The sequence below is a fragment of the Hyperolius riggenbachi genome, chromosome 4, assembly GCF_040937935.1.
Source record: "Hyperolius riggenbachi isolate aHypRig1 chromosome 4, aHypRig1.pri, whole genome shotgun sequence".
Classification (NCBI taxonomy): Eukaryota; Metazoa; Chordata; class Amphibia; order Anura; family Hyperoliidae; genus Hyperolius; species Hyperolius riggenbachi.
In genome coordinates, this window is record NC_090649.1 from 355,461,440 (window position 1) to 355,472,455 (window position 11,016).

The following is an 11,016-nucleotide window of genomic DNA, read 5'->3' on the forward strand; positions in this document are numbered from 1 at the left end:
AGGACTTTTGTGGGGCAGGCAGGCAGCAGCAGAGGCGGCAGGGGCGAAGGAGGTATGTGACCTGCCTGCCGCCGCTGCTGATGCCCGCTGTCACTAAAGATTGTAGGAGGGGAGCGCTAAGAGGAGAGCCCAAGGTGAGGGAGGGGGGGGGGGAATGTCCCCCCTCCCCACCGATCTGCGACCACGCTCTCCTCTTATGCTGGGGAGGGAGGCCCGAATTTTTTTTTTTGCAGGGTAGGCCCGGGGATTTCTAGTTACGCCCCTGCACACACCGGAAAGAAGGGCAGACAGTGCGGCTAGAGAGTGAGCAGAGACTGCAGCCGCTGCCTGGTCTCACGCTGTGTGGGTGTAAGTCAGTGCCAGACGGGGCTTCTTTAGAGGTCTTTCAGAGTGGAGATGGATGCTGCCAGTGTCCTGTCTGAAATAGCTACCCGTGTGAAATAGCTACTTACAGCACTGCGCATGCGTGGGCATGCGCACATCCATTAGCTCGTCATAGGAGGGGGGAGGGTCGTCTGTTATCGGCGTACATCTCATACAGTCGCAAATTACAATAGGCATGGATTTCAGTAAACTTACATTTCAAAGAGACCACATGTAGCTGATGTTTCTTATTGACTTTGTTTTGCTGCGCTTCCCTATGCTATTACAGTACTCTCTCCAGCTGTGACCACTGAACTGGGCCAGTAAGATGTATGTGCCCTGTAAGCTGCTGACCCCAGAGTGCCTGACTCTCTCTGTAGGCTGCGGATAACACTGATCCTACGTGCGCCTGTGAGGCCTCGTTTCCACTATCGCGAATCCGCATGCGTCTTGCGTATGCAGATTGGCATAGACAATATAAGTGAATGGGCCTGTTTCCACTTACAGTATGCGTCTGCGGGAGCGTTTTATTGTGCGGAGAAAATCTGCACGGAACACCCTGCAGAATTCGCCTGCGTGTGGAATGCAGGCGAATCGCACACAATGTATTTAATAGGGAAATCGCATGCGTTTTCCGCATGCATTTTTTGCCGCGAATTCGCATAGGTACCAATGTAAATTCACACAGGCAGTGACATGGTTAAAATCGCACATACCCTCACCTATGTGAATTCGCATGCGAATTCGCGGCAAAAACCGCATGCGGAATCGCATCCGCATACGATTTCATCAGCGGTGGAATCCAGGCGATTCCACACCGCAATAGTGGAAACGAGCCCTGACAACTGCTGTTTAATTTCAATGAAGTTTACAGCCACTTTATTCCCAGCATGGCATTCTTCTGCCAGAGGTCACTGATTCTCTGTGCAGAGTTTGAGAACTACAGTATGTGTGTTTCTCCAGAGTAACCAAGCAGCTTATTAACCATGTTAGATTTAGTGTGAGAAAGAATAGGCTCATGTTTAGCTATAGTAAAATATTGATATTTAATATACCGATATTTTACTATTGTTTTTATACTCTAATAGTAAAATATCGGTACATTTACCGATATTCTACTAATGAGATTACTGGGCAGTGGACACACACATTTCCAGGCACCCTTTTCTGGTGTACCATCAGGTTACATACAGTGTCATTTTGTGCGGCTGCTGTAATATGGGTGCCCAACAGCTCAGGGGCGCCTGGAGGCACAGGCACTACAAGCAGCTGCCTTAGGCGGCATGTCTGTAGTAAGGCGCCACCTGCTGCTACAATAACACATTTTTAATTGCCCTTTAATTGCCCAGCACGGAGCAGAGAGCTGCGCTTGAAGGCTCCTGTTTCCTTGCTGCAGGCCGGCTCCGCCCCCGGCTAATAGAAAAGCAGCCAGCATGCTCTGTCCCGCCCCTAGCTCTTCCCAAGCAGCCACAGACACAGTACAGTACATACAATGTACTGCTCCTGGCTCTGTAACTCCGCCCCCCCGCCGGACGTTTGGGTCATCGCATCAGCATGGGACACAGAGAGCTACACTATGTAGTCTGTGTAATCACTGGTCAGCCTGCCTCGCCTCCAGACATTTGTGTGAGTTCTCTTCTTCCCTCTGCTATCCCCACAATTCACTGTACAGCAGGCAGCTGGGGTAAAGCCAAGAGGATTCTTGTATGGCTGGCCGCATCATAAGCCCCGCCCACAGACGTCTTTAGCTCCGCCCCTCTGCCTTCATTATAATGGTGCACATTGGGCAGCTGGGGGAGAGGATCCATGCTGCCAGCTACATCGAGCTCAGCTCCACCCTCCCACATGTCATAGAAGAGAGCAGAGCAGGACAATCCAGAAGTGAGTAACACTCAGTCACTACCTCTCCATCCCCTCTGCATCACCCCTATGTCTCAACATCTTTCCACCCTGCCCAATCTGCAGGATTCCAGCAGTCCCTTTTCTCTATGCACCAAAATAAGTGTCAGCCTATTCTCACACTTTTTGCCAACCCTGAATAAACTACTCCACCTGCACCCTGAATCAAATCTAATTTTAAATAATCCCCCTCCCCCAGCACTCTTACCCCTCATTCTCTCACCAACACCCTTATTAAATTAAGAAAAAAAAGACCTGAGGGAAAAGGGGAGTTAAAAGATATTCTGTACCTGGATTGGAGGATGTATAGGCTATCCTTACACTTACAGGCTCTTTACTGTGTCCGGGTTTCCCTCCATCTTGCTGATGCAATTTCCACTCTGGATGTCCAGGCCACAGTCCATCCATGCAGCAGCGCAGCCTCTCTGTGCGCACTCCCACACGGAAGCATGTAGCAGCCATCACCAGGATCTTCCTGTGCAAACACAGTTCCGATCGTTTGGTTTGTTTAGGATACTCTTGACCACAGCTGTTGTGCACAGCCATTCGGGAGTGCGTACAGAGAGTGCAAATGGAGTGGACTGTGCATGTTCCAGGCTCCGACTGGACCAGCCAGAGCTACAAATGCTATGTGGGGTGGGGGGAGAACAGTAAAGACCTTGGAGGTGTCAGGAGAGCTTAAACATCATCTAGATAAGAATATTGTCTTTTATACTTTTTACCCTCAGGTAAACTTTAAAGAACAACAGAATTTGATGTATAAACTGTTACTCTATGCCTGTACTGATAGTAAACTAGCTGCAGTGTGTGCTGATCTCTGCTACCTCCAGTATGTACAGTATAAGCTGTTACTCTGTGCCTGTACTGATAGTAAACTAGCTGCAGTGTGTGCTGATCTCTGCTACCTCCAGTATGTACAGTATAAGCTGTTACTCTATGCCTGTACTGATAGTAAACTAGCTGCAGCGTGTGCTGATCTCTGCTGCCTCCAGTATGTACAGTATAAGCTGTTACTCTATGCCTGTACTGATCGTAAACTAGCTGCAGCGTGTGCTGATCTCTGCTGCCTCCAGTATGTACAGTATAAGCTGTTACTCTGTGCCTGCACTGATAGTAAACTAGCTGCAGCGTGTGCGGATCTCTACTACCTCCAGTATGTACAGTATAAGCTGTTACTCTGTGCCTGTACTGATAGTAAACTAGCTGCAGTGTGTGCTGATCTCTGTTACCTCCAGTTTGTACAGTATAAGCTATTACTCTGAACCTGTACTGATAGTATAGTAGCTGCAGTGTCTTCTGATCTCTGCTGCCCCCAGTATGTACAGTTTAAGCTGTTACTCTGTGCCTGTACTGATAGTAAACTAGCTGCAGCTTGTGCTGATCTCTGCTACCTCCAATATGTACAGTACAAGCTGTTACTGTGTACATGTGCTGATAGTAAACTAGCTGCAGTGTGTGTTGATCCCTGTTACCTCCAGTTTGTACAGTATATGCTGTTACTCTGTCCCTTTACTGATAGTAAACTAGCTGAAGTGTGTGCTGATTTCTGTGTACAGTATTAGCTATTACTCTGTGCCTGTACTGATATTAAACTAGCTGTAGTGTGTGCGGATTTCTGCTTTCTCACACTGTACTGTATAAGGGTTACTCTGTGCCTGTACTGATAGTAAACTAGCTGCAGTGTGTGCTGATCTCTGCTGCTTCCAGTATGTACAGTATAACCTCTTGCCGACCGCGTCACGCCGATGGGCGTGGCTGCCCCAGGACCGCCTAACGCAGATTGGCGTAAAGTCCTGGGGCCAGCTTATGCAGGAGATCGCGCGCAAGCTGCTTGGGGGCGGAGTTCCGCCCCGCCTTTAGTCTCCGAGCGGCTATTGCCGCTCGGGAGACTGTTAGACGGCGTGATCACCGTCTATTTGCATGTACAGCGCTGCGATCGGCAGCAGTGCTGTACTGGGTACAGCCGTGTCACACGGCTGTCCCTCTGGGGGACAAAAGAGCGATCGGCTCTCATGGGCAGAAGCCTATGACAGCCGATCGCCGTAATTGGCTGGCTATGGGGAGGGAGGGAGGGAAGAAAATTAAAGAAACAGGGGTTTTATTAAAAAAAACAACAACAACAATATTTATAAAAAAATAAATAAACATGGGGGGAGCGATCAGACCCCACCAACAGAGAGCTCTGTTGGTGGGGAGAAAAAGGGGAGGGGGAATCACTTGTGTGCTGTGTTGTGCGGCCCTGCAGCTTGGCCTTAAAGCTGCAGTGGCCTATTTTACTAAAAATGGCCTGGTCACTAGGCGGGTTTAGCACTGCAGTCCTCAGGAGGTTAAGCTGTTACTCTGTGCCTGTACTGATAAAACTAGCTGCAGTATGTGTTGATCTCTGCTACCTCCAGTATATACAGTATAAACTGTTACTCTGTCCCTTTACTGATAGTAAACTAGCTGCAGTGTGTGCTGATCTCTGCTGCCTCCAGTATGTACAGTATAAACGATTACTCTGTGCCTGTACTGATAGTAAACTAGCTGCATTGTGTGCTGATCCCTGTTACCTCCAATTTGTACAGTATCAGCTGTTACCGCACTGGGTGACACCAATGCCAGTGTCGTCTCTGCTGCTGGCATCCCTTTCCATGGTTCCAGCAGTGATTGTGATGTGTGTGTACAGTGTGAGTGCATTTGATATTTTGGAGTTATAGTTGCAGCACTTGGCATTTTGGGAACCAAAAGAAACGTGTGCGTACCTTTCTAGGGGATGGGAGAATGTTGTCTAATTACTTTTAAAAGACACTGTGTAACTAACTGTGTTACAGGAGGAAACTCAGGCCCATATTGATTTTTAACATTTTTTTTTTGGGGGGGGGGGGGGGGGCGGCGGCACATGTTTTCTTGCCTGGAGTGACAAAAGGGCTAGAGGCGCCCCTGCAACAGCTGCTGCTTAGTCTGTTGATCCTGTGCAGCGGCTACCTCCTGCAACTGTGGTATTAACACGTTAACCACTTCCACACCATGAAATGTTGTGCTGATCTGTGCTGCGTGGGCTCTCCAGCCCACAGCACAGATCAGCTAGCAGCCAGGGCGATCAGACTTCCCCCCTTTTTTCCCCACTAGGGGGATGTCCTGCTGGGGGGGTCTGATCGCCGCCGGCTGCTTGCGCTTGCGGGGGGGGGCTCTTCAAAGCCCCCCTCCGCAGCGCTTCCTGGCCTCCTTCCCCTTCCCTCCCTCTCCCTCCCCCTGTGAGCGGCGCAGGACGGATTTCCGTCCTGCGCCTGATGGGATAGGCTTTAGCCTATCAGATGCCGGTGATCCCCGGCCAATCAGAGGCCGGGGATCGCCGATCTCCTCTACGGCGCTGCTGCGCAGCAGCGCCGTATACATGTAAACACCGGGGAAGATCTTCCCCGTGTGTTTACATTTACCCTGCGAGCCGCCGATCGGCTCGCAGGGTGTTCACGGAGACACCCTCCGTGAACTGACATGGAACGGCCGCTCGTATGGTATACACTTCAGGATTCAGGGGCGTATATATACGCACCGAGAATCCGGAAGTGGTTAAAGGAAAACCATTTGTTATGGTTTTAAATAATTACCATTACATAAATAAGGTCTGTAACCTATCACTCAAGGTCAAACACTATATTATGCAACATATACACAGGGGTTGTTTTTGCCATGGTAGCTAATTCAGACAGGGTAGCTTTTCCTGACACACTGTGCTGTCTGATTTAGCTACTTGTAGCTAAATCAGACGAGGTAGCCTTTTCAGACACTACACTGGCAGGTCACTCACTGGCTGCAAGCAGAACATTCCCAGTCTTCTCTCTCCTTTCTTCATCTTCATAATCTCAGCTATTGTGCAGGGGCCTCGGGAAAAGTTGGGGTAGTGCTTATGAAGGTGTGTGTGTGTGTGTTGGGGGGGTAGGGGGTCCCACTGATTAAGCTGGGCCCTTTAAACTGGCCCTGCTGTATCTTTAGCTCTTTTGATCTCTGGTTCACTGCTGTTCTCTAGGATGTGCAATGTACTGGTTGGAAATCGCATAGCATTTGGTTCTTTCCATCTTCTTTATTGTATGCAAAAAAAATAAAAAAATTATACTCTATTTTTTTCAGTGGTTGAAAAAGCAGATGATTGAGGCTGGGTGCACACATAGCAGAAACGATAGCGTTCCGGAAAAAGCTTGGTGCTTGCCTATGGGCCGCAGGAAAAAACACATATAAAAACGCATATGCATTTTCTATGTGTTTTTAAAGATAGACAAGACAAATAAGACAAGACAAATAACATTTATATTGCGCTTTTCTCCTTGCGGACTCAAAGCGCCAGAGCAGAGCAGCAGCCACTAGGGTGCGCTCTATTGGCAGTAGCAGTGTAAGGGAGACTTGCCAAAGGTCTCCTACTGAATTAGTGCTGGCTATCCTTACACTTACAGGCTCTTTACTGTGTCCGGGTTTCCCTCCATCTTGCTGATGCAATTTCCACTCTGGATGTCCAGGCCACAGTCCATCCATGCAGCAGCGCAGCCTCTCTGTGCGCACTCCCACACGGAAGCATGTAGCAGCCATCACCAGGATCTTCCTGTGCAAACACAGTTCCGATCGTTTGGTTTGTTTAGGATACTCTTGACCACAGCTGTTGTGCACAGCCATTTGGGAGTGCGTACAGAGAGTGCAAATGGAGTGGACTGTGCATGTTCCAGGCTCCGACTGGACCAGCCAGAGCTACAAATGCTATGTGGGGTGGGGGGAGAACAGTAAAGACCTTGGAGGTGTCAGGAGAGCTTAAACATCATCTAGATAAGAATATTGTCTTTTATACTTTTTACCCTCAGGTAAACTTTAAAGAACAACAGAATTTGATGTATAAACTGTTACTCTATGCCTGTACTGATAGTAAACTAGCTGCAGTGTGTGCTGATCTCTGCTACCTCCAGTATGTACAGTATAAGCTGTTACTCTGTGCCTGTACTGATAGTAAACTAGCTGCAGTGTGTGCTGATCTCTGTTACCTCCAGTTTGTACAGTATAAGCTATTACTCTGAACCTGTACTGATAGTATAGTAGCTGCAGTGTCTTCTGATCTCTGCTGCCCCCAGTACTGATAGTAAACTAGCTGCAGTGTGTGCTGATCTCTGCTACCTCCAGTATGTACAGTATAAGCTGTTACTCTATGCCTGTACTGATAGTAAACTAGCTGCAGCGTGTGCTGATCTCTGCTGCCTCCAGTATGTACAGTATAAGCTGTTACTCTATGCCTGTACTGATCGTAAACTAGCTGCAGCGTGTGCTGATCTCTGCTGCCTCCAGTATGTACAGTATAAGCTGTTACTCTGTGCCTGCACTGATAGTAAACTAGCTGCAGCGTGTGCGGATCTCTGCTGCCTCCAGTATGTACAGTATGTGAATGTACTGATAGTAAACTAGCTGCAGCGTGTGCTGATCTCTACTACCTCCAGTATGTACAGTATAAGCTGTTACTCTGTGCCTGTACTGATAGTAAACTAGCTGCAGTGTGTGCTGATCTCTGTTACCTCCAGTTTGTACAGTATAAGCTATTACTCTGAACCTGTACTGATAGTATAGTAGCTGCAGTGTCTTCTGATCTCTGCTGCCCCCAGTATGTACAGTTTAAGCTGTTACTCTGTGCCTGTACTGATAGTAAACTAGCTGCAGCTTGTGCTGATCTCTGCTACCTCCAATATGTACAGTACAAGCTGTTACTGTGTACATGTGCTGATAGTAAACTAGCTGCAGTGTGTGTTGATCCCTGTTACCTCCAGTTTGTACAGTATATGCTGTTACTCTGTCCCTTTACTGATAGTAAACTAGCTGAAGTGTGTGCTGATTTCTGTGTACAGTATTAGCTATTACTCTGTGCCTGTACTGATATTAAACTAGCTGTAGCGTGTGCGGATTTCTGCTTTCTCACACTGTACTGTATAAGGGTTACTCTGTGCCTGTACTGATAGTAAACTAGCTGCAGTGTGTGCTGATCTCTGCTGCTTCCAGTATGTACAGTATAACCTCTTGCCGACCGCGTCACGCCGATGGGCGTGGCTGCCCCAGGACCGCCTAACGCAGATTGGCGTAAAGTCCTGGGGCCAGCTTATGCAGGAGATCGCGCGCAAGCTGCTTGGGGGCGGAGTTCCGCCCCGCCTTTAGTCTCCGAGCGGCTATTGCCGCTCGGGAGACTGTTAGACGGCGTGATCACCGTCTATTTGCATGTACAGCGCTGCGATCGGCAGCAGTGCTGTACTGGGTACAGCCGTGTCACACGGCTGTCCCTCTGGGGGACAAAAGAGCGATCGGCTCTCATGGGCAGAAGCCTATGACAGCCGATCGCCGTAATTGGCTGGCTATGGGGAGGGAGGGAGGGAAGAAAATTAAAGAAACAGGGTTTTTTATTAAAAAAAACAACAACAACAATATTTATAAAAAAATAAATAAACATGGGGGGAGCGATCAGACCCCACCAACAGAGAGCTCTGTTGGTGGGGAGAAAAAGGGGAGGGGGAATCACTTGTGTGCTGTGTTGTGCGGCCCTGCAGCTTGGCCTTAAAGCTGCAGTGGCCTATTTTACTAAAAATGGCCTGGTCACTAGGCGGGTTTAGCACTGCAGTCCTCAGGAGGTTAAGCTGTTACTCTGTGCCTGTACTGATAAAACTAGCTGCAGTATGTGTTGATCTCTGCTACCTCCAGTATATACAGTATAAACTGTTACTCTGTCCCTTTACTGATAGTAAACTAGCTGCAGTGTGTGCTGATCTCTGCTGCCTCCAGTATGTACAGTATAAACGATTACTCTGTGCCTGTACTGATAGTAAACTAGCTGCATTGTGTGCTGATCCCTGTTACCTCCAATTTGTACAGTATCAGCTGTTACCGCACTGGGTGACACCAATGCCAGTGTCGTCTCTGCTGCTGGCATCCCTTTCCATGGTTCCAGCAGTGATTGTGATGTGTGTGTACAGTGTGAGTGCATTTGATATTTTGGAGTTATAGTTGCAGCACTTGGCATTTTGGGAACCAAAAGAAACGTGTGCGTACCTTTCTAGGGGATGGGAGAATGTTGTCTAATTACTTTTAAAAGACACTGTGTAACTAACTGTGTTACAGGAGGAAACTCAGGCCCATATTGATTTTTAACATTTTTTTTTTGGGGGGGGGGGGGGGGGGCGGCGGCACATGTTTTCTTGCCTGGAGTGACAAAAGGGCTAGAGGCGCCCCTGCAACAGCTGCTGCTTAGTCTGTTGATCCTGTGCAGCGGCTACCTCCTGCAACTGTGGTATTAACACGTTAACCACTTCCACACCATGAAATGTTGTGCTGATCTGTGCTGCGTGGGCTCTCCAGCCCACAGCACAGATCAGCTAGCAGCCAGGGCGATCAGACTTCCCCCCTTTTTTCCCCACTAGGGGGATGTCCTGCTGGGGGGGTCTGATCGCCGCCGGCTGCTTGCGCTTGCGGGGGGGGGCTCTTCAAAGCCCCCCTCCGCAGCGCTTCCTGGCCTCCTTCCCCTTCCCTCCCTCTCCCTCCCCCTGTGAGCGGCGCAGGACGGATTTCCGTCCTGCGCCTGATGGGATAGGCTTTAGCCTATCAGATGCCGGTGATCCCCGGCCAATCAGAGGCCGGGGATCGCCGATCTCCTCTACGGCGCTGCTGCGCAGCAGCGCCGTATACATGTAAACACCGGGGAAGATCTTCCCCGTGTGTTTACATTTACCCTGCGAGCCGCCGATCGGCTCGCAGGGTGTTCACGGAGACACCCTCCGTGAACTGACATGGAACGGCCGCTCGTATGGTATACACTTCAGGATTCAGGGGCGTATATATACGCACCGAGAATCCGGAAGTGGTTAAAGGAAAACCATTTGTTATGGTTTTAAATAATTACCATTACATAAATAAGGTCTGTAACCTATCACTCAAGGTCAAACACTATATTATGCAACATATACACAGGGGTTGTTTTTGCCATGGTAGCTAATTCAGACAGGGTAGCTTTTCCTGACACACTGTGCTGTCTGATTTAGCTACTTGTAGCTAAATCAGACGAGGTAGCCTTTTCAGACACTACACTGGCAGGTCACTCACTGGCTGCAAGCAGAACATTCCCAGTCTTCTCTCTCCTTTCTTCATCTTCATAATCTCAGCTATTGTGCAGGGGCCTCGGGAAAAGTTGGGGTAGTGCTTATGAAGGTGTGTGTGTGTGTGTTGGGGGGGTAGGGGGTCCCACTGATTAAGCTGGGCCCTTTAAACTGGCCCTGCTGTATCTTTAGCTCTTTTGATCTCTGGTTCACTGCTGTTCTCTAGGATGTGCAATGTACTGGTTGGAAATCGCATAGCATTTGGTTCTTTCCATCTTCTTTATTGTATGCAAAAAAAATAAAAAAATTATACTCTATTTTTTTCAGTGGTTGAAAAAGCAGATGATTGAGGCTGGGTGCACACATAGCAGAAACGATAGCGTTCCGGAAAAAGCTTGGTGCTTGCCTATGGGCCGCAGGAAAAAACACATATAAAAACGCATATGCATTTTCTATGTGTTTTTAAAGATAGACAAGACAAATAAGACAAGACAAATAACATTTATATTGCGCTTTTCTCCTTGCGGACTCAAAGCGCCAGAGCAGAGCAGCAGCCACTAGGGTGCGCTCTATTGGCAGTAGCAGTGTAAGGGAGACTTGCCAAAGGTCTCCTACTGAATTAGTGCTGGCTTACTGAACAGGCAGAGCCGAGATTCGAACCCTGGTCTCC

General features: G+C 48.7%; 1 long non-coding RNA gene across 1 annotated transcript in view; it reads right to left on the bottom strand.

Moving 5' to 3' along the window:
- LOC137570833 (uncharacterized) overlaps nucleotides 1–11,016 on the bottom strand; it is a 109,264-nt gene that overhangs the window by 24,592 nt on the left and 73,656 nt on the right. The gene's annotated exons all lie outside the window — the stretch shown is intronic.